Below are 27,937 nucleotides of genomic sequence, written 5' to 3'. Positions count from 1 at the left end.
CGGAGACTCAGAGGACGAGCACGAGTTTCCCACGAGGGGCTGCATCAGGAGGAATTCAAAACTCCAGAAAATTGTCCTGGAACACCTTCCATAAGGATGCTAGAAGGGAATTGAAGAGGCAGGCGAGCGGCCACCACCGTCCTCTAGCAGTCCTTAGGGTCTGCGCAAAAGCCCGGTGCTCTTCGGCTTCGTTCTTCGCCCCCGTACAAGCTACCGCTCTGTCCGGCTCCGAGAGCAGGAGAAGCGGCTGCTTCGCGCACACAACAGCGGAGCGGCAGCCGTACGCTCCGAAGCGCTGCTTCAGACGAAAGACGCCGGCCACCGGCGCTTGGCTTCGGACAGCAGCCGAGAGCCGTAGTGTGCGTCTGCACTAGACTGCATCATAGCGAAAAGCTTTGACAGTGTGTCTCGCAGGGAGATACCTTAGGAGCGCGACGCACTTATGCCTCCCTTGCCCAGAAACACGGATTTGCTGTGTTAGGAAAATAAGGCCTTTTTGTTCATATAGAGTCTCTCATATTCACAGAATAGAGTTTTAATTAGAGCTTGTACTTGTCTGAACATGTTCTCATCTTGTCAGGCATTCCAGTGTCTATGTCATGCATTCCAGTGACTATCTTTCAAGGTTGACTTCGTTACGAAGTTTTTAGGGAGTTAGAACTGTTTTGAAAAGGCTGCTACTAGACACCCAAACACCTAAGCAAATAGATATGTTTCAAGGATAGTTCCGTTACAGACTTGGCAAAACATGTAAACGTGCCTCGAGATAACATTTCTTGTTTTTGAGGGAATTTCCAGGTCGCAGAGACAACCTTAAAGAAGACCACTGGCGCCATCAAGAGGCAGAGAACGACCACCTAACAACAGGGTGCGCCTGCGCAGAAGAGACACTGGAGCGTCACCAGAGCGTCACACACCCGGAAGAGACAACCCAATAAGTGGGGGGGAAACGGGGAGCTAGGCGCGGTAGTTGAACCAACTGCCGCCCAGCGCGCGCTGGTTTGCTTTCGCTTTCTGCTATTAATAAATCCTTTTAATTGGATTTAACAGCCTATTGTGCTCGTTTATAACAATTTGGTGCCGTGACTCGGATCGGGATCTGGGGAACCTCTCTCTGAGAGGGGCGCCACGATTCCGCTCCCTTGAGCGGACTCAGACCGGGGTTTTTACCCTCATCCCGACCGACGAACCTAAAAGCCTAGAGAGCGAAAGCAAAGAAAGGGAAGCGGGCCCAGGGTACCCCGTAATTTTTGTGCACAAAAGTCCGGACGAAGAGAAGACGCAGGACGCGTGAGTATAAAGGGGATCCGTTCGGGCGGGGTTCGGGATCCCGGAGTACGGCGAGTGTGTGTGTGTGTGAGAGGAGGACTGGCAGCCGGATTCTCCAAGCGAGTGTGGACCCTCAGTAGTGCGTTTTCCAGAGCCCGCGAGGGCCTGGGCCACGAACCAGGGGAAGCGATTGTGCTGTCGTGAGTGACTGAAGGTACTCCGGAGGACATGGGGCAGGGGGGAAGCAAGGATAAATCCCCCTCCCCGGTGGGGGTAAAACTTCCCCCAATTCCTAAGGAGAGTCCCTTAGGGTTTATGCTAACAAATTGGGAGCACTTTCCAGGGGCACCTGGAAAGGATAAGGCAAAGATGATACACTATTGCATAGAAGTATGGGGAGGACAAGAGATTTCTAAAGGAGTGTTTTGGCCCGTCTTTGGATCCTCAGAGGACTGGGTAAAGCAACTGTTGAATGGTTGGGTACACGCTAAGCAACCTTCTAACCTTGAGGAGAGTGCCTATGCCCAAGTCTGGATAGAAAAGCCGGAGGTGCTCGTGTTTAAACTCTCGGAGGCTTCAGGGAGAAAGAAAAAGAAGGGGCGAGCGGAAGAAGTAATCATTGCACCCCCGCCCTACATTCCCCCTGCACCAAATGCACCCCCTCCTCCTCCACAATCGGATGAGGAAGAATCAGACTCAGACTCTGATCAACCCTCAGGCTCGCGTGGTCCTCTTACCCGAAGTAAGACGCAAGGCAAACTATTTCCCTTAAGGGAAATGCCGATGGGGGGACCAGAGCCGGGGATTGGATTTATTTCGGTGCCCTTAAGTTCGGGGGATGTTAGAGACTTTAAGAAGGAGATGGGAAATTTGCTAGAAGACCCCTTGGGCGTGGCAGAGCGGGTGGATCAATTCCTAGGTCCTAATATATACACCTGGGAGGAATTACAAGCTATACTTAACATTTTATTCACGGCCGAGGAAAGGAACATGATAAGAGTTGCTGGAATGCGAGCCTGGGATGCCCAACCCGCACATGCCCAGCAGCGGGCCGATACCAAATGGCCTCTGCAGAATCCTAATTGGGATAACCAGGATGAGGCTCATAGAGCTAACATGCGGGACTTTCGGACCATATTAATTGATGGCATAAGAGAGTCCGTTCCTAGGGGCCAGAATATAAATAAAGCATTTAACGACCGACAAAAGAAGGATGAAACCCCCACTGAATGGTTAGAGAGGTTAAGGAAAAATTTCCAGCTGTACTCGGGATTAGACCCGAATAACCCAATGGGACAGGCAATTCTCAAAGTCCAGTTTGTCTCGAAATCTTGGGATGATATCAGGAGAAAGATACAGAAAATGGATGATTGGCAGGACAGGGATTTAGCAGAATTATTGCGAGAGGCGCAGAAGGTTTATGTCCGCAGAGAGGATGAAAGTCAGAAAAGACAGGTGAAAATGATGGTTGCTGCAGTGAGGGAAAGCAGGCGGGTAGAGGAAGAACAAAAGAGAATTACTCGGAAAGGGGGGGGTGACAAGGGAAAGGTAGGAGAAAGGGTATGCTATTATTGCGGTAAGAAGGGGCATTTCAAGAGGGAGTGCAGGAGGAGGCTAAGGGACGAGGAGGAGTTCAAAATCGAATAGGGGAGTCAGGGGCTCTATTTTATGGGGACCAAGAAACATCAGAAAGAGCCCTTGATAAAATTGAAGGTGGGTCCCCAAGGCCAGGAAATAGATTTCCTGGTCGATACAGGGGCAGAAAGATCTACTATTCAATTTCTGCCTCAGGGCTGTAATTTGTCAAAACAGACAGCCACGGTAATAGGAGCTAAGGGGGAACCTTTTGAAGTACAAATTATCAAAGGGGTGGTGGTGGAATCGGGAACTAAAGTGGGGTTGGGTGACTTCCTATTAGTTCCTGAAGCGGATTACAATTTGTTAGGGAGAGACCTGATTGTTGAATTGGGAGTTCAAATTGAAGTGGTAGAGAAGGAATTAAAGATCAGACTTTGTTCCCTCCGTTTAGAAGATGAAGAGAAAATAAACCCCGAAGTGTGGTATAATCCAGGGACTGTGGGCAAATTAAATATAACCCCATTTACAGTGAAAATCAGAAATCCTGAAATCCCGGTAAGAATAAAACAGTATCCAATTTCACTAGAAGGGAGGAGAGGGTTAAAACCTGAGGTTGAAAGGCTGTTAAACCAAGGACTGCTAGAGCCTTGCATGTCGCCTTTTAACACCCCTATACTCCCGGTAAAAAAGGCAGACGGATCCTATCGGCTGGTGCACGACCTTAGGGAAATTAATAAGCGAACCGTGGCCCGATTCCCAGTAGTGGCGAATCCCTATACTCTTTTAAGCAAACTGGGACCTGAAAATGAGTGGTATAGTGTAATAGACCTGAAGGATGCCTTTTGGGCTTGCCCTCTGGACGAATCCAGCCGAGATTATTTTGCCTTTGAATGGGAGGACCCTGACACGGGGAGGCGACAGCAACTCAGGTGGGCGGTACTTCCACAAGGCTTTACGGAATCACCTAATTTATTCGGGCAAGCCCTGGAACAAATTTTGCAAGACTATAAAACAGACCCAGAGGTAAAGCTAGTTCAATATGTGGATGATTTGTTAATAGCAGGTAAAGAAGAAGACAAAGTCCGGAAGGAAAGTATTAAACTATTGAATTTCCTGGGACTAAAAGGATTAAAAGTCTCTAAAGCAAAACTACAATTTGTAGAAGAAGAAGTTAGGTACCTGGGACATTATTTGAAAAAGGGAGAAAAGAGAATTGATCCAGATAGAGTACAAGCAATCCTATCTCTGCCCCTACCGCAAAGTAAACGGCAAATTCGTCAGGTATTAGGACTTACAGGATATTGTAGGCAGTGGATTGAGAACTATAGTGGGAAGGCAAGATTTTTGTATCAAAAACTTACCCAAGACGGGCACCTCAAGTGGACAGAGGAGGAAAAATCTAAATTCCAAGAATTAAAAGAAACTCTGGTCCATGCTCCAGTCCTAAGCCTCCCAGATTTAAAGAGGCCCTTCTTTTTATTTGTTAATATCGCAGATGGAGTAACTTATGGAGTACTTACCCAGGACTGGGCGGGGAAAAAGAAACCTATTGCATATCTGTCTAAAATCTTAGACCCTGTAAGCAGGGGATGGCCGGGCTGTTTACAAATAATTGCAGGCTGTGCGGAGTTAGTAGAAGAAGCAAGGAAGATCACCTTTAATGCCACTCTGAAGGTATTAACTCCACATAACATACGGAGTGTAATGCAACAAAAAGCAGACAAATGGATCTCTGATGCCAGGCTCCTAAAATATGAAGGGATTCTATTAGAAACCCCTAATTTCACTTTAGAGACCACCTCATTACAAAATCCAGCCTCCTTCCTCTTCGGAGAGCCCGAAACTGAATCACTAATACATGACTGTGTAATTACTATAGAAGAACAAACCAAAATTAGACCTGACCTGGAGGAAGAAGAATTAGAGACTGGAGAAAAATTGTTTGTTGATGGGTCATCCAGAGTAGTTGAGGGGCAAAGGAGATCAGGATATGCCATAGTGGGGGGGGCTGATTTAAAAGTAATCGAATCTGGACCCCTAGACAAAACATGGTCAGCCCAAGCCTGCGAGATATACGCTATCCTAAGAGCCTTGGAACTATTAAAAGGAAAAGAGGGGACCATCTATACAGATTCTAAATATGGATACGGGGTGGTGCACACTTTTGGAAAATTATGGGAAGAGAGAGGCCTCGTAAATTCACAGGGAAAGGACTTAATCCATCAGAAACTAATAATAGCCCTCCTGAGGGCCTTGAGAGGCCCTACTAGGATAGCAGTGGTCCATTTAAAAGGGCATCAACGGGGAATGGATTACCGGAGTAGGGGTAACAATGCGGCAGACTATGAGGCAAAGAAAGCTGCAATTATCAAGACATTAACCTTAAGTGAGGGAAGTAGGAAGGACCTTGTAGATACCCCAAAGAACCCTGGGTCTACTACCCAGGATAAGCTTATATTTACAAGGGAAGAACAAGAGAAGCTTACAAAATTGGGAATAAAAGAGGAATCAGGGAAATGGCTGTTAAAGGATGGGAGGGAGGTTTTACCTAGAGCCATAGCCCAGCGGATGCTTAGTAAATTACACCAGAGAACACACTGGGGCGCTCAAGGACTGGTGGATCACTTTGCCACCCATTATATGACAGTGGGCCTACATGACTTAGCGAAAGGGATTACTAGAAGCTGTCCAACCTGTCTACGAGTAAACAGAAGAAACCTAAGGAAGCTACCCCTGGGTGGGAGGCCAGTGGCAAAGAGGCCCTTTTCAAATTTACAAGTAGACTTTACTGAGCTCCCCAAGATAGGGAGACTAAAATATCTTCTGGTTATAGTGGACCATTTAACACATTATGTAGAAGCAATCCCCACTGCCAGAGAAACAGCTCGGACGGTAACAAAAGCCTTGCTGGAAGAAATAATACCTAGATATGGGGTCCCAGAAACGATAGACTCTGATAAAGGCCCCCATTTCACTTCAAAAATAACACAGATGCTAGCAGAAGCTCTGGGCACAAAATGGGAACAACATACTCCCTGGCATCCACAGAGTTCGGGAAGGGTAGAAAGAATGAATGGGGAAATTAAGAAACAACTCACCAAATTAACACTAGAAACTAAATTATCCTGGATAAAATGTTTGCCGTTGGCATTATTAAATGTTCGAACTCAGCCACGAGCTGATGTAGGACTATCCCCATTTGAAATGCTATATGGGATGCCCTATTCCCTAGAAAAAGTTCAAACCAATCCTAATATTACTGATCAAAGTATTAATAAATACTTAACCATTTTAATGAAATATAAAAAACAGTTATGGGAAAAAGGGATGTGGGCCCAAAGACCACCCCTAGATCTTGTGTTACACCAGGTACAACCCGGCGACTGGGTCCTCATCCGGAGCTGGAAGGAAGATTCGATCACCCCAAAGTGGGACGGACCATACCTGGTTTTAATCACCACTGACTCCGCAGTCCGTACAGCAGAGAAGGGATGGACTCATGCTAGCAGAATAAAGGGGCCAGTGGATCCAACTCGATTTCATACAGCTTCCAAAGAAGCGAGCTGGAAAATTGACGGGAAGCCGGGGGATTTAAAGCTAACAGTAAAGAGAACTTACAAATAATTTTCATGAGCTCTATCAGCTCTAAAGACATTTGGGTTGGAGATAACTGGGAACTGCAAGTACAACTAGTTGGAGAAACAAAACCTCCAGGATACTGTAAACGTCTAGAGGATTCAGCCCAGCAGCCCTTCTATCGGTTCATCCGACTTGAAAAAGAACAGAGACCTTGGGAAGGGGAGGGCCACGCTGAACATCAAAGTATTAGAGTAAGGTGTAGTTGGTTAGATTGTCGTTGTTACCCTTTTGCCTGTTTTTCCTGCAAAATCTGTAAAGGATTGTGGTGGGCTCACTGCAGAAAGGGGAGAGCTCCAAAAAGTGTATGTCAACGCTGCTGGCTGGAGCAGCGCAAATTGACATCTGAAGTACTAAATTACAAGGTTGCCACTCGGGAATTGACTAAAGGATCCCCTGAGTGGTGGGAGGTTTTCGTAAAGGGAATCAACCCTGAATTCCACTGTTACCATTCCAACGAGCCCCTGGGTCCGTTTCTCACGGATATAGTCCAGGTTAAGTGTCGCAAATTAGTTAAAAAACTCAGGTGCGACACTCCACAGTTGAATACAAAAAATTGGATCTCCCGGAGATCAAAGTGGGAGAGAGGGAACGATCCCACCCCTGAAGAATATCTCTGCTGTCGGGAAGATGGCTTGCCCTGTAACTTGTAGCAACCAAGTTGACAGGCGAGACAGAGAGGTAGATAGTGGGGATGAGGGGCCCTCCCAAACCTTGAAAGAGAACGTAAATCATCATGAGTATGAGAATGGTGACAACGGAATGAGGGAAAATGGGAATGTAAAACTGAGCATGATAAGTAACATCCTCCCCTGCAGTGCGTATCACTCAATCCTATGGGTTTTTATGTTTGTATGGTTTCCCCTTCAGAGTGCTACAGCTAACTCACATGAACCCTTTAAATGGACCTTAAGCAGATGGGAAGATCACGATACCCGTCATATTTTACAAACAATAACGGGACCTGGAGCACCGAGCTTCAAAGTTGGAATCTGTGATTTAACTCGAAATTTAAAATGCGGGCGACTGTTAAACTTAACAAGCTTCTATATGTGCCCCGCTTCAAACCCAGGGAAGCAATACTGTAATTACCCCAAACATTATTACTGTGCCTATTGGGGCTGTGAAACAATAGCATCAGCGTGGGCTCCGGGTGGGGGATTAGATAAATATTTAAAGGTAGGACATGGACCAGTAGGATGTAAACGACCACGAGAGTGGCCTTGGACTGGGAAAAACTTACTTGGGAACTGCACCTTTCTTTACCTAAATATCACTCAACCAAGCGATTCTGGGTGGTTAATAGGCAAAACATGGGGGGTTAGACATTGGATAAAAGGACATGATCCGGGAAATCTGATTCAAATAAAAAAAAGAAGTAGCACCGCACGACCCTAGCCCTATAGGCCCAAATCCAATAATAAGCAATGACTTAAAAGAAAGTAATAAAGCCAGAGATAATGTTATAGACAAAGGTAATCAAAAACCTCAGTTATTAGTGCAGAGGTATACAACTTTATGGAAAATCATGCAAGCTACTTTTGGGGTTCTAAATCATACCCATCCTAACCTAACTAAAGGATGTTGGCTTTGCTATATGATAAATCCACCCTTTTATGAAGCTATTGGGATTACATCCGAAGCAAGGGAAATAAATGGTACAAATCCAAAGGAGTGTCTCTGGAAAAAAGAAGGAGATAATGTTCCAGGCATTACCTTGTCCCAAGTTAGTGGGCAAGGAAGATGCGTAGGAAAAATTCCTGCAGATATGCGACACCTCTGCAACACAACAATAAGCATTAACAGAACAGACAAACCTTTTGATTGGCTTATGCCAGCAGTCAATACTAAATGGGTATGTCAACAACTTGGAGTTACACCCTGCCTATCGGTAAAAGCCTTTAATAATTCAGACTTCTGCATTCAAGTTCTAATAATCCCCAGAATCGTATACCACCCAAAAGAATACGTGTTAGAACATCAACAAACCCCTGAACACTACTTAGTTAAGAGAGAACCACTTACAGCACTAACGGTAGCAATCTTGCTCAGCATAGGGGGAGCGGGAGTCGGAACAGGGGTCGCTTCCCTAGTAAGTCAAACCCAAGGTATGAAAGCTCTGCGCACATCTGTAGATGAAGATCTAAGTAGAATAGATAAAGCCATAAGTGAACTAGTTAAATCAGTAAAATCCCTTTCTGAGGTAGTCCTCCAAAACCGAAGGGGATTAGATTTGTTGTTCTTACAGCAAGGGGGACTATGTGTTGCTTTACAAGAAGAATGTTGCGCTTATGTAGACCACACAGGTATTGTAAAAGACACGATGGCTGAGTTACGCAAACAAATAGAACAACGAAAAAGAGAAAGAGAATCCCAGCAAAGTTGGTATGAATCCTGGTTTACATATTCTCCCTGGCTGACCACTCTATTATCCACCCTTGCGGGACCAGTAATTTTACTAATTCTAATACTTACTTTTGGACCATGTATCCTTAGCAAACTTATTACCCTAGTGAAAAATAGGTTAGAAGCTGCACATTTAATGATAGTAAAGCCAAAGTATGAGCCACTTAGCGAAGTAGAGACTGAAGAGTATTTAGAGTTAAGCAAGAAAGAGTTAGAACGCTTTAATGAACAAAAAGAAGGTTAAAATAAAAAGGGGGGATATTGTTAGGAAAATAAGGCCTTTTTGTTCATATAGAGTCTCTCATATTCACAGAATAGAGTTTTAATTAGAGCTTGTACTTGTCTGAACATGTTCTCATCTTGTCAGGCATTCCAGTGTCTATGTCATGCATTCCAGTGACTATCTTTCAAGGTTGACTTCGTTACGAAGTTTTTAGGGAGTTAGAACTGTTTTGAAAAGGCTGCTACTAGACACCCAAACACCTAAGCAAATAGATATGTTTCAAGGATAGTTCCGTTACAGACTTGGCAAAACATGTAAACGTGCCTCGAGATAACATTTCTTGTTTTTGAGGGAATTTCCAGGTCGCAGAGACAACCTTAAAGAAGACCACTGGCGCCATCAAGAGGCAGAGAACGACCACCTAACAACAGGGTGCGCCTGCGCAGAAGAGACACTGGAGCGTCACCAGAGCGTCACACACCCGGAAGAGACAACCCAATAAGTGGGGGGGAAACGGGGAGCTAGGCGCGGTAGTTGAACCAACTGCCGCCCAGCGCGCGCTGGTTTGCTTTCGCTTTCTGCTATTAATAAATCCTTTTAATTGGATTTAACAGCCTATTGTGCTCGTTTATAACAGCTGCACACTCTAAAAACACTGCTCTTTCCATGGTACTATGTAAGCTGCTGTCTGACGCCCGTTCACTTCTGCCCACTCTTGCCCAGCTCGTTGTTTCAGCGTGCACGTGCCGTCCTGGCATTCAGTGCACAGTGAAAGCAATCGCAAAAGTCCAGCAGCTGCTGACTCCCAAACACAAGGCGCTGTCTACGTTCTTGCTTCTCCACACTTCAACAGAGTCCTTCATTTCTGCAGCTGCCATCGAGTTTTCTGCATCTCGAGCCTTCTGGGACGAGCACCAATTTCCCAAGAGGGGCTGCATCAGGACTAAGTCAAAACCCAGGAAAGTTGTCTCGGAACACCTTCAATAAAGCATGCCAGCAGTGCATTGAAAAGGCAGGTAGCTTTAGCCACCGTCCTCTAGCAGTCGCAAGGCTGTGCACACAATGTCGTCTCCCTGCGGCAACGTTCTTCGCCCTCGTGCAAGCTACCGCTCTGTCCGGCTCCCGGAGCAGGAGAAGCGGCTGCTTCGCGCACACAACAGTGGAGCGGCAGCCCTACGCTCCGAAGCGCTGCTTCAGCCGAAAGACGCCGGCCACCGGCGCTTTGCTTCGGACAGCTCCGGAGAGCCGTAGTGTGCGTCTGCACTAGACTGCATCATAGCGAAAAGCTATGGCAGTGTGTCTCGCAGGGAGATAGCTTAGGAGCGCAGCGCACTTATGCCTCCCTTGCCCAGAAACACGATTTTACAGCACACACTAAAAACACTGCCCTTTCCAGGGCAAGATGCCAGATGCTCTCTGATGGCCGTGCTCTCTCCCTGCTCTTGCCCAGCTCGTTGTTTTAACGTGCACATGCCGTCCTGGCATTCAGTGCACAGTGAAAGCAATCGCAAAAGTCCAGCAGCTGCTGACTCCCAAACACAAGGCGCTGGCTATGTTCTTGCTTCTCGACAACTCAACGCAGCCCTTCATTTCTGCAGTTGCCATCGAGGTCTCTGCATGTCGGAGACTCAGAGGACGAGCACGAGTTTCCCACGAGGGGCTGCATCAGGAGGAATTCAAAACTCCAGAAAATTGTCCTGGAACACCTTCCATAAGGATGCTAGAAGGGAATTGAAGAGGCAGGCGAGCGGCCACCACCGTCCAGTAGCAGTCCTTAGGGTCTGCGCAAAAGCCCGGTGCTCTTCGGCTTCGTTCTTCGCCCCCGTACAAGCTTCCGCTCTGTCCGGCTCCGAGAGCAGGAGAAGCGGCTGCTTCGCGCACACAACAGCGGAGCGGCAGCCGTACGCTCCGAAGCGCTGCTTCAGACGAAAGACGCCGGCCACCGGCGCTTGGCTTCGGACAGCAGCCGAGAGCCGTAGTGTGCGTCTGCACTAGACTGCATCATAGCGAAAAGCTTTGGCATTGTGTCGCGCAGGGAGATACCTTAGGAGCGCAGCGCACTTATGCCTCCCTTGCCCAGAAACACGATTTTACTGCACACTCCAAAAACAGTACTCTTTCCAGGGCAATATATAAGCTGCTTTCTGACGGCCGTGATCTTTCGATTACTCTTGCCCAGCTCGTTGCTTTAACGTGCACATGCCGTCCTGGCATTCAGTGCACAGTGAAAGCAATCGCAAAAGTCCAGCAGCTGCTGACTCCCAAACACAAGGCGCTGGCTATGTTCTTGCTTCTCGACAACTCAACGCAGCCCTTCATTTCTGCAGTTGCCATCGAGGTCTCTGCATGTCGGAGACTCAGAGGACGAGCACGAGTTTCCCACGAGGGGCTGCATCAGGAGGAATTCAAAACTCCAGAAAATTGTCCTGGAACACCTTCCATAAGGATGCTAGAAGGGAATTGAAGAGGCAGGCGAGCGGCCACCACCGTCCTCTAGCAGTCCTTAGGGTCTGCGCAAAAGCCCGGTGCTCTTCGGCTTCGTTCTTCGCCCCCGTACAAGCTACCGCTCTGTCCGGCTCCGAGAGCAGGAGAAGCGGCTGCTTCGCGCACACAACAGCGGAGCGGCAGCCGTTCGCTCCGAAGCGCTGCTTCAGACGAAAGACGCCGGCCACCGGCGCTTGGCTTCGGACAGCAGCCGAGAGCCGTAGTGTGCGTCTGCACTAGACTGCATCATAGCGAAAAGCTTTGACAGTGTGTCTCGCAGGGAGATACCTTAGGAGCGCGACGCACTTATGCCTCCCTTGCCCAGAAACACGGATTTGCTGCACACTCTAAAAACACTGCTCTTTCCATGGTACTATGTAAGCTGCTGTCTGACGCCCGTTCACTTCTGCCCACTCTTGCCCAGCTCGTTGTTTCAGCGTGCACGTGCCGTCCTGGCATTCAGTGCACAGTGAAAGCAATCGCAAAAGTCCAGCAGCTGCTGACTCCCAAACACAAGGCGCTGTCTACGTTCTTGCTTCTCCACACTTCAACAGAGTCCTTCATTTCTGCAGCTGCCATCGAGTTTTCTGCATCTCGAGCCTTCTGGGACGAGCACCAATTTCCCAAGAGGGGCTGCATCAGGACTAAGTCAAAACCCAGGAAAGTTGTCTCGGAACACCTTCAATAAAGCATGCCAGCAGTGCATTGAAAAGGCAGGTAGCTTTAGCCACCGTCCTCTAGCAGTCGCAAGGCTGTGCACACAACGTCGTCTCCCTGCGGCAACGTTCTTCGCCCTCGTACAAGCTACCGCTCTGTCCGGCTCCAGGAGCAGGAGAAGCGGCTGCTTCGCGCACACAACAGCGGAGCGGCAGCCCTACGCTCCGAAGCGCTGCTTCAGCCGAAAGACGCCGGCCACCGGCGCTTTGCTTCGGACAGCTCCGGAGAGCCGTAGTGTGCGTCTGCACTAGACTGCATCATAGCGAAAAGCTATGGCAGTGTGTCTCGCAGGGAGATAGCTTAGGAGCGCAGCGCACTTATGCCTCCCTTGCCCAGAAACACGATTTTACAGCACACACTAAAAACACTGCCCTTTCCAGGGCAAGATGCCAGATGCTCTCTGATGGCCGTGCTCTCTCCCTGCTCTTGCCCAGCTCGTTGTTTTAACGTGCACATGCCGTCCTGGCATTCAGTGCACAGTGAAAGCAATCGCAAAAGTCCAGCAGCTGCTGACTCCCAAACACAAGGCGCTGGCTATGTTCTTGCTTCTCGACAACTCAACGCAGCCCTTCATTTCTGCAGTTGCCATCGAGGTCTCTGCATGTCGGAGACTCAGAGGACGAGCACGAGTTTCCCACGAGGGGCTGCATCAGGACGAAGTCAAAACTCCAGAAAATTGTCCTGGAACACCTCCCATAAGGATGCTAGAAGGGAATTGAAGAGGCAGGCGAGCGGCCACCACCGTCCAGTAGCAGTCCTTAGGGTCTGCGCAAAAGCCCGGTGCTCTTCGGCTTAGTTCTTCGCCCCCGTACAAGCTACCGCTCTGTCCGGCTCCGAGAGCAGGAGAAGCGGCTGCTTCGCGCACACAACAGCGGAGCGGCAGCCGTACGCTCCGAAGCGCTGCTTCAGACGAAAGACGCCGGCCACCGGCGCTTGGCTTCGGACAGCAGCCGAGAGCCGTAGTGTGCGTCTGCACTAGACTGCATCATAGGGAAAAGCTTTGGCAGTGTGTCTCGCAGGGAGATACCTTAGGAGCGCAGCGCACTTATGCCTCCCTTGCCCAGAAACACGGATTTGCTGCACACTCTAAAAACACTGCTCTTTCCATGGTACTATGTAAGCTGCTGTCTGACGCCCGTTCACTTCTGCCCACTCTTGCCCAGCTCGTTGTTTCAGCGTGCACGTGCCGTCCTGGCATTCAGTGCACAGTGAAAGCAATCGCAAAAGTCCAGCAGCTGCTGACTCCCAAACACAAGGCGCTTGTCTACGTTCTTGCTTCTCGACAACTCAACGAAGCCCTTCATTTCTGCAGCTGCCATCGAGTTTTCTGTATCTCGAGCCTTCTGGGACGAGCACCAATTTCCCAAGAGGGGCTGCATCAGGACTAAGCCAAAACCCAGGAAAGTTGTTTCGGAACACCTTCAATAAAGCATGCCAGCAGTGCATTGAAAAGGCAGGTAGCTTTAGCCACCGTCCTCTAGCAGTCGCAAGGCTGTGCACACAATGTCGTCTCCCTGCGGCAACGTTCTTCGCCCTCGTGCAAGCTACCGCTCTGTCCGGCTCCCGGAGCAGGAGAAGCGGCTGCTTCGCGCACACAACAGCGGAGCGGCAGCCGTACGATCCGAAGCGCTGCTTCAGCCGAAAGACGCCGGCCACCGGCGCTTGGCTTCGGACAGCTCCGGAGAGCCGTAGTGTGCGTCTGCACTAGACTGCATCATAGCGAAAAGCTTTGGCATTGTGTCGCGCAGGGAGATACCTTAGGAGCGCAGCGCACTTATGCCTCCCTTGCCCAGAAACACGATTTTACTGCACACTCCAAAAACAGTACTCTTTCCAGGGCAATATATAAGCTGCTTTCTGACGGCCGTGATCTTTCGATTACTCTTGCCCAGCTCGTTGCTTTAACGTGCACATGCCGTCCTGGCATTCAGTGCACAGTGAAAGCAATCGCAAAAGTCCAGCAGCTGCTGACTCCCAAACACAAGGCGCTGGCTATGTTCTTGCTTCTCGACAACTCAACGCAGCCCTTCATTTCTGCAGTTGCCATCGAGGTCTCTGCATGTCGGAGACTCAGAGGACGAGCACGAGTTTCCCACGAGGGGCTGCATCAGGAGGAATTCAAAACTCCAGAAAATTGTCCTGGAACACCTTCCATAAGGATGCTAGAAGGGAATTGAAGAGGCAGGCGAGCGGCCACCACCGTCCTCTAGCAGTCCTTAGGGTCTGCGCAAAAGCCCGGTGCTCTTCGGCTTCGTTCTTCGCCCCCGTACAAGCTACCGCTCTGTCCGGCTCCGAGAGCAGGAGAAGAGGCTGCTTCGCGCACACAACAGCGGAGCGGCAGCCGTACGCTCCGAAGCGCTGCTTCAGACGAAAGACGCCGGCCACCGGCGCTTGGCTTCGGACAGCAGCCGAGAGCCGTAGTGTGCGTCTGCACTAGACTGCATCATAGCGAAAAGCTTTGACAGTGTGTCTCGCAGGGAGATACCTTAGGAGCGCAGCGCACTTATGCCTCCCTTGCCCAGAAACACGGATTTGCTGCACACTCTAAAAGCACTGCTCTTTCCATGGTACTATGTAAGCTGCTGTATGACGCCCGTTCACTTCTGCCCACTCTTGCCCAGCTCGTTGTTTCAGCGTGCACGTGCCGTCCTGGCATTCAGTGCACAGTGAAAGCAATCGCAAAAGTCCAGCAGCTGCTGACTCCCAAACACAAGGCGCTTGTCTACGTTCTTGCTTCTCGACAACTCAACGAAGCCCTTCATTTCTGCAGCTGCCATCGAGTTTTCTGTATCTCGAGCCTTCTGGGACGAGCACCAATTTCCCAAGAGGGGCTGCATCAGGACTAAGCCAAAACCCAGGAAAGTTGTTTCGGAACACCTTCAATAAAGCATGCCAGCAGTGCATTGAAAAGGCAGGTAGCTTTAGCCACCGTCCTCTAGCAGTCGCAAGGCTGTGCACACAATGTCGTCTCCCTGCGGCAACGTTCTTCGCCCTCGTGCAAGCTACCGCTCTGTCCGGCTCCCGGAGCAGGAGAAGCGGCTGCTTCGCGCACACAACAGCGGAGCGGCAGCCGTACGATCCGAAGCGCTGCTTCAGCCGAAAGACGCCGGCCACCGGCGCTTGGCTTCGGACAGCTCCGGAGAGCCGTAGTGTGCGTCTGCACTAGACTGCATCATAGCGAAAAGCTTTGGCATTGTGTCGCGCAGGGAGATACCTTAGGAGCGCAGCGCACTTATGCCTCCCTTGCCCAGAAACACGATTTTACTGCACACTCCAAAAACAGTACTCTTTCCAGGGCAATATATAAGCTGCTTTCTGACGGCCGTGATCTTTCGATTACTCTTGCCCAGCTCGTTGCTTTAACGTGCACATGCCGTCCTGGCATTCAGTGCACAGTGAAAGCAATCGCAAAAGTCCAGCAGCTGCTGACTCCCAAACACAAGGCGCTGGCTATGTTCTTGCTTCTCGACAACTCAACGCAGCCCTTCATTTCTGCAGTTGCCATCGAGGTCTCTGCATGTCGGAGACTCAGAGGACGAGCACGAGTTTCCCACGAGGGGCTGCATCAGGAGGAATTCAAAACTCCAGAAAATTGTCCTGGAACACCTTCCATAAGGATGCTAGAAGGGAATTGAAGAGGCAGGCGAGCGGCCACCACCGTCCAGTAGCAGTCCTTAGGGTCTGCGCAAAAGCCCGGTGCTCTTCGGCTTCGTTCTTCGCCCCCGTACAAGCTACCGCTCTGTCCGGCTCCGAGAGCAGGAGAAGCGGCTGCTTCGCGCACACAACAGCGGAGCGGCAGCCGTACGCTCCGAAGCGCTGCTTCAGACGAAAGACGCCGGCCACCGGCGCTTGGCTTCGGACAGCAGCCGAGAGCCGTAGTGTGCGTCTGCACTAGACTGCATCATAGCGAAAAGCTTTGACAGTGTGTCTCGCAGGGAGATACCTTAGGAGCGCAGCGCACTTATGCCTCCCTTGCCCAGAAACACGGATTTGCTGCACACTCTAAAAACACTGCTCTTTCCATGGTACTATGTAAGCTGCTGTCTGACGCCCGTTCACTTCTGCCCACTCTTGCCCAGCTCGTTGTTTCAGCGTGCACGTGCCGTCCTGGCATTCAGTGCACAGTGAAAGCAATCGCAAAAGTCCAGCAGCTGCTGACTCCCAAACACAAGGCGCTGTCTACGTTCTTGCTTCTCCACACTTCAACAGAGTCCTTCATTTCTGCAGCTGCCATCGAGTTTTCTGCATCTCGAGCCTTCTGGGACGAGCACCAATTTCCCAGGAGGGGCTGCATCAGGACTAAGTCAAAACCCAGGAAAGTTGTCTCGGAACACCTTCAATAAAGCATGCCAGCAGTGCATTGAAAAGGCAGGTAGCTTTAGCCACCGTCCTCTAGCAGTCGCAAGGCTGTGCACACAACGTCGTCTCCCTGCGGCAACGTTCTTCGCCCTCGTACAAGCTACCGCTCTGTCCGGCTCCAGGAGCAGGAGAAGCGGCTGCTTCGCGCACACAACAGCGGAGCGGCAGCCCTACGCTCCGAAGCGCTGCTTCAGCCGAAAGACGCCGGCCACCGGCGCTTTGCTTCGGACAGCTCCGGAGAGCCGTAGTGTGCGTCTGCACTAGACTGCATCATAGCGAAAAGCTATGGCAGTGTGTCTCGCAGGGAGATAGCTTAGGAGCGCAGCGCACTTATGCCTCCCTTGCCCAGAAACACGATTTTACAGCACACACTAAAAACACTGCCCTTTCCAGGGCAAGATGCCAGATGCTCTCTGATGGCCGTGCTCTCTCCCTGCTCTTGCCCAGCTCGTTGTTTTAACGTGCACATGCCGTCCTGGCATTCAGTGCACAGTGAAAGCAATCGCAAAAGTCCAGCAGCTGCTGACTCCCAAACACAAGGCGCTGGCTATGTTCTTGCTTCTCGACAACTCAACGCAGCCCTTCATTTCTGCAGTTGCCATCGAGGTCTCTGCATGTCGGAGACTCAGAGGACGAGCACGAGTTTCCCACGAGGGGCTGCATCAGGAGGAATTCAAAACTCCAGAAAATTGTCCTGGAACACCTTCCATAAGGATGCTAGAAGGGAATTGAAGAGGCAGGCGAGCGGCCACCACCGTCCAGTAGCAGTCCTTAGGGTCTGCGCAAAAGCCCGGTGCTCTTCGGCTTCGTTCTTCGCCCCCGTACAAGCTACCGCTCTGTCCGGCTCCGAGAGCAGGAGAAGAGGCTGCTTCGCGCACACAACAGCGGAGCGGCAGCCGTACGCTCCGAAGCGCTGCTTCAGACGAAAGACGCCGGCCACCGGCGCTTGGCTTCGGACAGCAGCCGAGAGCCGTAGTGTGCGTCTGCACTAGACTGCATCATAGCGAAAAGCTTTGACAGTGTGTCTCGCAGGGAGATACCTTAGGAGCGCAGCGCACTTATGCCTCCCTTGCCCAGAAACACGGATTTGCTGCACACTCTAAAAGCACTGCTCTTTCCATGGTACTATGTAAGCTGCTGTCTGACGCCCGTTCACTTCTGCCCACTCTTGCCCAGCTCGTTGTTTCAGCGTGCACGTGCCGTCCTGGCATTCAGTGCACAGTGAAAGCAATCGCAAAAGTCCAGCAGCTGCTGACTCCCAAACACAAGGCGCTTGTCTACGTTCTTGCTTCTCGACAACTCAACGAAGCCCTTCATTTCTGCAGCTGCCATCGAGTTTTCTGTATCTCGAGCCTTCTGGGACGAGCACCAATTTCCCAAGAGGGGCTGCATCAGGACTAAGCCAAAACCCAGGAAAGTTGTTTCGGAACACCTTCAATAAAGCATGCCAGCAGTGCATTGAAAAGGCAGGTAGCTTTAGCCACCGTCCTCTAGCAGTCGCAAGGCTGTGCACACAATGTCGTCTCCCTGCGGCAACGTTCTTCGCCCTCGTGCAAGCTACCGCTCTGTCCGGCTCCCGGAGCAGGAGAAGCGGCTGCTTCGCGCACACAACAGCGGAGCGGCAGCCGTACGATCCGAAGCGCTGCTTCAGCCGAAAGACGCCGGCCACCGGCGCTTGGCTTCGGACAGCTCCGGAGAGCCGTAGTGTGCGTCTGCACTAGACTGCATCATAGCGAAAAGCTTTGGCATTGTGTCGCGCAGGGAGATACCTTAGGAGCGCAGCGCACTTATGCCTCCCTTGCCCAGAAACACGATTTTACTGCACACTCCAAAAACAGTACTCTTTCCAGGGCAATATATAAGCTGCTTTCTGACGGCCGTGATCTTTCGATTACTCTTGCCCAGCTCGTTGCTTTAACGTGCACATGCCGTCCTGGCATTCAGTGCACAGTGAAAGCAATCGCAAAAGTCCAGCAGCTGCTGACTCCCAAACACAAGGCGCTGGCTATGTTCTTGCTTCTCGACAACTCAACGCAGCCCTTCATTTCTGCAGTTGCCATCGAGGTCTCTGCATGTCGGAGACTCAGAGGACGAGCACGAGTTTCCCACGAGGGGCTGCATCAGGAGGAATTCAAAACTCCAGAAAATTGTCCTGGAACACCTTCCATAAGGATGCTAGAAGGGAATTGAAGAGGCAGGCGAGCGGCCACCACCGTCCAGTAGCAGTCCTTAGGGTCTGCGCAAAAGCCCGGTGCTCTTCGGCTTCGTTCTTCGCCCCCGTACAAGCTACCGCTCTGTCCGGCTCCGAGAGCAGGAGAAGCGGCTGCTTCGCGCACACAACAGCGGAGCGGCAGCCGTACGCTCCGAAGCGCTGCTTCAGACGAAAGACGCCGGCCACCGGCGCTTGGCTTCGGACAGCAGCCGAGAGCCGTAGTGTGCGTCTGCACTAGACTGCATCATAGCGAAAAGCTTTGACAGTGTGTCTCGCAGGGAGATACCTTAGGAGCGCAGCGCACTTATGCCTCCCTTGCCCAGAAACACGGATTTGCTGCACACTCTAAAAACACTGCTCTTTCCATGGTACTATGTAAGCTGCTGTCTGACGCCCGTTCACTTCTGCCCACTCTTGCCCAGCTCGTTGTTTCAGCGTGCACGTGCCGTCCTGGCATTCAGTGCACAGTGAAAGCAATCGCAAAAGTCCAGCAGCTGCTGACTCCCAAACACAAGGCGCTGTCTACGTTCTTGCTTCTCCACACTTCAACAGAGTCCTTCATTTCTGCAGCTGCCATCGAGTTTTCTGCATCTCGAGCCTTCTGGGACGAGCACCAATTTCCCAGGAGGGGCTGCATCAGGACTAAGTCAAAACCCAGGAAAGTTGTCTCGGAACACCTTCAATAAAGCATGCCAGCAGTGCATTGAAAAGGCAGGTAGCTTTAGCCACCGTCCTCTAGCAGTCGCAAGGCTGTGCACACAACGTCGTCTCCCTGCGGCAACGTTCTTCGCCCTCGTACAAGCTACCGCTCTGTCCGGCTCCAGGAGCAGGAGAAGCGGCTGCTTCGCGCACACAACAGCGGAGCGGCAGCCCTACGCTCCGAAGCGCTGCTTCAGCCGAAAGACGCCGGCCACCGGCGCTTTGCTTCGGACAGCTCCGGAGAGCCGTAGTGTGCGTCTGCACTAGACTGCATCATAGCGAAAAGCTATGGCAGTGTGTCTCGCAGGGAGATAGCTTAGGAGCGCAGCGCACTTATGCCTCCCTTGCCCAGAAACACGATTTTACAGCACACACTAAAAACACTGCCCTTTCCAGGGCAAGATGCCAGATGCTCTCTGATGGCCGTGCTCTCTCCCTGCTCTTGCCCAGCTCGTTGTTTTAACGTGCACATGCCGTCCTGGCATTCAGTGCACAGTGAAAGCAATCGCAAAAGTCCAGCAGCTGCTGACTCCCAAACACAAGGCGCTGGCTATGTTCTTGCTTCTCGACAACTCAACGCAGCCCTTCATTTCTGCAGTTGCCATCGAGGTCTCTGCATGTCGGAGACTCAGAGGACGAGCACGAGTTTCCCACGAGGGGCTGCATCAGGAGGAATTCAAAACTCCAGAAAATTGTCCTGGAACACCTTCCATAAGGATGCTAGAAGGGAATTGAAGAGGCAGGCGAGCGGCCACCACCGTCCAGTAGCAGTCCTTAGGGTCTGCGCAAAAGCCCGGTGCTCTTCGGCTTCGTTCTTCGCCCCCGTACAAGCTACCGCTCTGTCCGGCTCCGAGAGCAGGAGAAGAGGCTGCTTCGCGCACACAACAGCGGAGCGGCAGCCGTACGCTCCGAAGCGCTGCTTCAGACGAAAGACGCCGGCCACCGGCGCTTGGCTTCGGACAGCAGCCGAGAGCCGTAGTGTGCGTCTGCACTAGACTGCATCATAGCGAAAAGCTTTGACAGTGTGTCTCGCAGGGAGATACCTTAGGAGCGCAGCGCACTTATGCCTCCCTTGCCCAGAAACACGGATTTGCTGCACACTCTAAAAGCACTGCTCTTTCCATGGTACTATGTAAGCTGCTGTCTGACGCCCGTTCACTTCTGCCCACTCTTGCCCAGCTCGTTGTTTCAGCGTGCACGTGCCGTCCTGGCATTCAGTGCACAGTGAAAGCAATCGCAAAAGTCCAGCAGCTGCTGACTCCCAAACACAAGGCGCTTGTCTACGTTCTTGCTTCTCGACAACTCAACGAAGCCCTTCATTTCTGCAGCTGCCATCGAGTTTTCTGTATCTCGAGCCTTCTGGGACGAGCACCAATTTCCCAAGAGGGGCTGCATCAGGACTAAGCCAAAACCCAGGAAAGTTGTTTCGGAACACCTTCAATAAAGCATGCCAGCAGTGCATTGAAAAGGCAGGTAGCTTTAGCCACCGTCCTCTAGCAGTCGCAAGGCTGTGCACACAATGTCGTCTCCCTGCGGCAACGTTCTTCGCCCTCGTGCAAGCTACCGCTCTGTCCGGCTCCCGGAGCAGGAGAAGCGGCTGCTTCGCGCACACAACAGCGGAGCGGCAGCCGTACGATCCGAAGCGCTGCTTCAGCCGAAAGACGCCGGCCACCGGCGCTTGGCTTCGGACAGCTCCGGAGAGCCGTAGTGTGCGTCTGCACTAGACTGCATCATAGCGAAAAGCTTTGGCATTGTGTCGCGCAGGGAGATACCTTAGGAGCGCAGCGCACTTATGCCTCCCTTGGCCAGAAACACGATTTTACTGCACACTCCAAAAACAGTACTCTTTCCAGGGCAATATATAAGCTGCTTTCTGACGGCCGTGATCTTTCGATTACTCTTGCCCAGCTCGTTGCTTTAACGTGCACATGCCGTCCTGGCATTCAGTGCACAGTGAAAGCAATCGCAAAAGTCCAGCAGCTGCTGACTCCCAAACACAAGGCGCTGGCTATGTTCTTGCTTCTCGACAACTCAACGCAGCCCTTCATTTCTGCAGTTGCCATCGAGGTCTCTGCATGTCGGAGACTCAGAGGACGAGCACGAGTTTCCCACGAGGGGCTGCATCAGGAGGAATTCAAAACTCCAGAAAATTGTCCTGGAACACCTTCCATAAGGATGCTAGAAGGGAATTGAAGAGGCAGGCGAGCGGCCACCACCGTCCAGTAGCAGTCCTTAGGGTCTGCGCAAAAGCCCGGTGCTCTTCGGCTTCGTTCTTCGCCCCCGTACAAGCTACCGCTCTGTCCGGCTCCGAGAGCAGGAGAAGCGGCTGCTTCGCGCACACAACAGCGGAGCGGCAGCCGTACGCTCCGAAGCGCTGCTTCAGACGAAAGACGCCGGCCACCGGCGCTTGGCTTCGGACAGCAGCCGAGAGCCGTAGTGTGCGTCTGCACTAGACTGCATCATAGCGAAAAGCTTTGACAGTGTGTCTCGCAGGGAGATACCTTAGGAGCGCAGCGCACTTATGCCTCCCTTGCCCAGAAACACGGATTTGCTGCACACTCTAAAAACACTGCTCTTTCCATGGTACTATGTAAGCTGCTGTCTGACGCCCGTTCACTTCTGCCCACTCTTGCCCAGCTCGTTGTTTCAGCGTGCACGTGCCGTCCTGGCATTCAGTGCACAGTGAAAGCAATCGCAAAAGTCCAGCAGCTGCTGACTCCCAAACACAAGGCGCTGTCTACGTTCTTGCTTCTCCACACTTCAACAGAGACCTTCATTTCTGCAGCTGCCATCGAGTTTTCTGCATCTCGAGCCTTCTGGGACGAGCACCAATTTCCCAAGAGGGGCTGCATCAGGACTAAGTCAAAACCCAGGAAAGTTGTCTCGGAACACCTTCAATAAAGCATGCCAGCAGTGCATTGAAAAGGCAGGTAGCTTTAGCCACCGTCCTCTAGCAGTCGCAAGGCTGTGCACACAACGTCGTCTCCCTGCGGCAACGTTCTTCGCCCTCGTACAAGCTACCGCTCTGTCCGGCTCCAGGAGCAGGAGAAGCGGCTGCTTCGCGCACACAACAGCGGAGCGGCAGCCCTACGCTCCGAAGCGCTGCTTCAGCCGAAAGACGCCGGCCACCGGCGCTTTGCTTCGGACAGCTCCAGAGAGCCGTAGTGTGCGTCTGCACTAGACTGCATCATAGCGAAAAGCTATGGCAGTGTGTCTCGCAGGGAGATAGCTTAGGAGCGCAGCGCAATTATGCCTCCCTTGCCCAGAAACACGATTTTACTGCACACTCCAAAAACAGTACTCTTTCCAGGGCAATATATAAGCTGCTTTCTGACGGCCGTGCTCTCTCCCTGCTCTTGCCCAGCTCGTTGTTTTAACGTGCACATGCCGTCCTGGCATTCAGTGCACAGTGAAAGCAATCGCAAAAGTCCAGCAGCTGCTGACTCCCAAACACAAGGCGCTGGCTATGTTCTTGCTTCTCGACAACTCAACGCAGCCCTTCATTTCTGCAGTTGCCATCGAGGTCTCTGCATGTCGGAGACTCAGAGGACGAGCACGAGTTTCCCACGAGGGGCTGCATCAGGAGGAATTCAAAACTCCAGAAAATTGTCCTGGAACACCTTCCATAAGGATGCTAGAAGGGAATTGAAGAGGCAGGCGAGCGGCCACCACCGTCCAGTAGCACTCCTTAGGGTCTGCGCAAAAGCCCGGTGCTCTTCGGCTTCGTTCTTCGCCCCCGTACAAGCTACCGCTCTGTCCGGCTCCGAGAGCAGGAGAAGCGGCTGCTTCGCGCACACAACAGCGGAGCGGCAGCCGTACGCTCCGAAGCGCTGCTTCAGACGAAAGACGCCGGCCACCGGCGCTTGGCTTCGGACAGCAGCCGAGAGCCGTAGTGTGCGTCTGCACTAGACTGCATCATAGCGAAAAGCTTTGACAGTGTGTCTCGCAGGGAGATACCTTAGGAGCGCAGCGCACTTATGCCTCCCTTGCCCAGAAACACGGATTTGCTGCACACTCTAAAAGCACTGCTCTTTCCATGGTACTATGTAAGCTGCTGTCTGACGCCCGTTCACTTCTGCCCACTCTTGCCCAGCTCGTTGTTTCAGCGTGCACGTGCCGTCCTGGCATTCAGTGCACAGTGAAAGCAATCGCAAAAGTCCAGCAGCTGCTGACTCCCAAACACAAGGCGCTGTCTACGTTCTTGCTTCTCCACACTTCAACAGAGTCCTTCATTTCTGCAGCTGCCATCGAGTTTTCTGCATCTCGAGCCTTCTGGGACGAGCACCAATTTCCCAGGAGGGGCTGCATCAGGACTAAGCCAAAACCCAGGAAAGTTGTTTCGGAACACCTTCAATAAAGCATGCCAGCAGTGCATTGAAAAGGCAGGTAGCTTTAGCCACCGTCCTCTAGCAGTCGCAAGGCTGTGCACACAATGTCGTCTCCCTGCGGCAACGTTCTTCGCCCTCGTGCAAGCTACCGCTCTGTCCGGCTCCCGGAGCAGGAGAAGCGGCTGCTTCGCGCACACAACAGCGGAGCGGCAGCCGTACGCTCCGAAGCGCTGCTTCAGCCGAAAGACGCCGACCACCGGCTCTTCGCTTCGGACAGCTCCGGAGAGCCGTAGTGTGCGTCTGCACTAGACTGCATCATAGCGAAAAGCTTTGGCAGTGTGTCTCGCAGGGAGATAGCTTAGGAGCGCAGCGCACTTATGCCTCCCTTGCCCAGAAACACGATTTTATTGCAAACTCCAAAAACAGTACTCTTTCCAGGGCAATATATAAGCTGTTTTCTGACGGCCGTGATCTTTCGATTACTCTTGCCCAGCTCGTTGTTTCAGCGTGCACGTGCCGTCCTGGCATTCAGTGCACAGTGAAAGCAATCGCAAAAGTCCAGCAGCTGCTGACTCCCAAACACAAGGCGCTGTCTACGTTCTTGCTTCTCCACACTTCAACAGAGTCCTTCATTTCTGCAGCTGCCATCGAGTTTTCTGCATCTCGAGCCTTCTGGGACGAGCACCAATTTCCCAAGAGGGGCTGCATCAGATCTAAGCCAAAACCCAGGAAAGTTGTCTCGGAACACCTTCAATAAAGCATGCCAGCAGTGCATTGAAAAGGCATGGAGCTTTAGCCACCGTCCTCTAGCAGTCGCAAGGCTGTGCACACAATGTCGTCTCCCTGCGGCAACGTTCTTCGCCCTCGTGCAAGCTACCGCTCTGTCCGGCTCCCGGAGCAGGAGAAGCGGCTGCTTCGCGCACACAACAGCGGAGCGGCAGCCGTACACTCCGAAGCGCTGCTTCAGCCGAAAGACGCCGACCACCGGCGCTTTGCTTCGGACAGCTCCGGAGAGCCGTAGTGTGCGTCTGCACTAGACTGCATCATAGCGAAAAGCTTTGGCAGTGTGTCTCGCAGGGAGATAGCTTAGGAGCGCAGGGCACTTATGCCTCCCTTGCCCAGAAACACGATTTTATTGCAAACTCCAAAAACAGTACTCTTTCCAGGGCAATATATAAGCTGTTTTCTGACGGCCGTGATCTTTCGATTACTCTTGCCCAGCTCGTTGTTTCAGCGTGCACGTGCCGTCCTGGCATTCAGTGCACAGTGAAAGCAATCGCAAAAGTCCAGCAGCTGCTGACTCCCAAACACAAGGCGCTGTCTACGTTCTTGCTTCTCCACACTTCAACAGAGTCCTTCATTTCTGCAGCTGCCATCGAGTTTTCTGCATCTCGAGCCTTCTGGGACGAGCACCAATTTCCCAGGAGGGGCTGCATCAGGACTAAGTCAAAACCCAGGAAAGTTGTCTCGGAACACCTTCAATAAAGCATGCCAGCAGTGCATTGAAAAGGCAGGTAGCTTTAGCCACCGTCCTCTAGCAGTCGCAAGGCTGTGCACACAACGTCGTCTCCCTGCGGCAACGTTCTTCGCCCTCGTACAAGCTACCGCTCTGTCCGGCTCCAGGAGCAGGAGAAGCGGCTGCTTCGCGCACACAACAGCGGAGCGGCAGCCCTACGCTCCGAAGCGCTGCTTCAGCCGAAAGACGCCGGCCACCGGCGCTTTGCTTCGGACAGCTCCGGAGAGCCGTAGTGTGCGTCTGCACTAGACTGCATCATAGCGAAAAGCTATGGCAGTGTGTCTCGCAGGGAGATAGCTTAGGAGCGCAGCGCACTTATGCCTCCCTTGCCCAGAAACACGATTTTACAGCACACACTAAAAACACTGCCCTTTCCAGGGCAAGATGCCAGATGCTCTCTGATGGCCGTGCTCTCTCCCTGCTCTTGCCCAGCTCGTTGTTTTAACGTGCACATGCCGTCCTGGCATTCAGTGCACAGTGAAAGCAATCGCAAAAGTCCAGCAGCTGCTGACTCCCAAACACAAGGCGCTGGCTATGTTCTTGCTTCTCGACAACTCAACGCAGCCCTTCATTTCTGCAGTTGCCATCGAGGTCTCTGCATGTCGGAGACTCAGAGGACGAGCACGAGTTTCCCACGAGGGGCTGCATCAGGAGGAATTCAAAACTCCAGAAAATTGTCCTGGAACACCTTCCATAAGGATGCTAGAAGGGAATTGAAGAGGCAGGCGAGCGGCCACCACCGTCCAGTAGCAGTCCTTAGGGTCTGCGCAAAAGCCCGGTGCTCTTCGGCTTCGTTCTTCGCCCCCGTACAAGCTACCGCTCTGTCCGGCTCCGAGAGCAGGAGAAGCGGCTGCTTCGCGCGCACAACAGCGGAGCGGCAGCCGTACGCTCCGAAGCGCTGCTTCAGACGAAAGACGCCGGCCACCGGCGCTTGGCTTCGGACAGCAGCCGAGAGCCGTAGTGTGCGTCTGCACTAGACTGCATCATAGCGAAAAGCTTTGACAGTGTGTCTCGCAGGGAGATACCTTAGGAGCGCAGCGCACTTATGCCTCCCTTGCCCAGAAACACGGATTTGCTGCACACTCTAAAAACACTGCTCTTTCCATGGTACTATGTAAGCTGCTGTCTGACGCCCGTTCACTTCTGCCCACTCTTGCCCAGCTCGTTGTTTCAGCGTGCACGTGCCGTCCTGGCATTCAGTGCACAGTGAAAGCAATCGCAAAAGTCCAGCAGCTGCTGACTCCCAAACACAAGGCGCTGTCTACGTTCTTGCTTCTCCACACTTCAACAGAGTCCTTCATTTCTGCAGCTGCCATCGAGTTTTCTGCATCTCGAGCCTTCTGGGACGAGCACCAATTTCCCAGGAGGGGCTGCATCAGGACTAAGCCAAAACCCAGGAAAGTTGTTTCGGAACACCTTCAATAAAGCATGCCAGCAGTGCATTGAAAAGGCAGGTAGCTTTAGCCACCGTCCTCTAGCAGTCGCAAGGCTGTGCACACAATGTCGTCTCCCTGCGGCAACGTTCTTCGCCCTCGTGCAAGCTACCGCTCTGTCCGGCTCCCGGAGCAGGAGAAGCGGCTGCTTCGCGCACACAACAGCGGAGCGGCAGCCCTACGATCCGAAGCGCTGCTTCAGCCGAAAGACGCCGGCCACCGGCGCTTGGCTTCGGACAGCTCCGGAGAGCCGTAGTGTGCATCTGCACTAGACTGCATCATAGCGAAAAGCTTTGGCATTGTGTCGCGCAGGGAGATACCTTAGGAGCGCAGCGCACTTATGCCTCCCTTGCCCAGAAACACGATTTTACTGCACACTCCAAAAACAGTACTCTTTCCAGGGCAATATATAAGCTGCTTTCTGACGGCCGTGATCTTTCGATTACTCTTGCCCAGCTCGTTGCTTTAACGTGCACATGCCGTCCTGGCATTCAGTGCACAGTGAAAGCAATCGCAAAAGTCCAGCAGCTGCTGACTCCCAAACACAAGGCGCTGGCTATGTTCTTGCTTCTCGACAACTCAACGCAGCCCTTCATTTCTGCAGTTGCCATCGAGGTCTCTGCATGTCGGAGACTCAGAGGACGAGCACGAGTTTCCCACGAGGGGCTGCATCAGGAGGAATTCAAAACTCCAGAAAATTGTCCTGGAACACCTTCCATAAGGATGCTAGAAGGGAATTGAAGAGGCAGGCGAGCGGCCACCACCGTCCAGTAGCAGTCCTTAGGGTCTGCGCAAAAGCCCGGTGCTCTTCGGCTTCATTCTTCGCCCCCGTACAAGCTACCGCTCTGTCCGGCTCCGAGAGCAGGAGAAGCGGCTGCTTCGCGCACACAACAGCGGAGCGGCAGCCGTACGCTCCGAAGCGCTGCTTCAGACGAAAGACGCCGGCCACCGGCGCTTGGCTTCGGACAGCAGCCGAGAGCCGTAGTGTGCGTCTGCACTAGACTGCATCATAGCGAAAAGCTTTGACAGTGTGTCTCGCAGGGAGATACCTTAGGAGCGCAGCGCACTTATGCCTCC

General features: G+C 52.2%; 1 long non-coding RNA gene across 1 annotated transcript; it reads left to right on the top strand.

Annotated features, from left to right (window-relative positions):
* The first annotated feature begins 572 nt into the window (after positions 1-572).
* On the top strand, positions 573-8,824 carry LOC146763165 (uncharacterized). The gene is made up of 2 exons (XR_014952558.1): positions 573-1,290; positions 6,217-8,824. It is a non-coding gene; the product is annotated as an uncharacterized LOC146763165 (long non-coding RNA).
* The last annotated feature ends 19,113 nt before the right edge of the window (positions 8,825-27,937 follow it).

This window comes from Lonchura striata, chromosome W (assembly GCF_050655825.1).
Source record: "Lonchura striata isolate lonStrDom1 chromosome W, ASM5065582v1, whole genome shotgun sequence".
NCBI classification, from domain to species: domain Eukaryota; kingdom Metazoa; phylum Chordata; class Aves; order Passeriformes; family Estrildidae; genus Lonchura; species Lonchura striata.
Note: the sequence above shows the minus strand (reverse complement) of the source record. Positions and strands in the feature narration are given on the sequence as shown.